The following is a 703-nucleotide window of genomic DNA, read 5'->3' as shown; positions in this document are numbered from 1 at the left end:
TAATTCATTTATCTTTTTATCAACTACTAAATCTAAGACTAGAAGACTGTTTTTATTTTGAATAAAGGACATGAGTGACTTGACTGCTTATGGCTAGGTGTGGTCATAAATATTATCATATGTATCCCTTTTCCTCGGGGAGGAAATAAGACATTAGGAGTAGTCAGTTGGATATAAGTGACTCTCTATAAAAAGAAGCAGAGTAGCGTAGACTTTAAATCATGATGTTAATTACCAGTTAAAGAGGCAAGACGCTAAGAAATCTAAGCTGTTAATACAGAAGAAATTTTATTTAGGGGCACTATGGATGATTGTTTATAAACTATATTGTAATGTTGTATGAAAATAAAATTTAAGAATTTCAAAAATGATATCATAACCAGAATAGGCAAAAGGTGTGTATATCAATTATAAACATTAAAAAGGAAAGATTACACAGAATCAGTTTAATATTCATTCATCTACTTAATTAATTACTTATTATGTGGTTTCTATATATATATATATATATATATATATATATATATTCGCTTAGGCATTGCGAGATTAATAACTTGGTGTGTATAACCTCGATATACATGTGCTTCAGAATGAAGCGTTAGTCGAGTACAGAGTGGTAATAAGAAAATGAGATGACAAAGGAATAAATTATTATGTTATGAACTTCATTAGCTTACATCTCTTTCTCCTATAAGAATGCAGT

The sequence above is a fragment of the Octopus bimaculoides genome, chromosome 5 (assembly GCF_001194135.2).
Source record: "Octopus bimaculoides isolate UCB-OBI-ISO-001 chromosome 5, ASM119413v2, whole genome shotgun sequence".
Taxonomy (NCBI): Eukaryota; Metazoa; Mollusca; class Cephalopoda; order Octopoda; family Octopodidae; genus Octopus; species Octopus bimaculoides.
The sequence above is the reverse complement of the archived record's forward strand: the minus strand, read 5'-3'. Positions refer to the sequence as shown.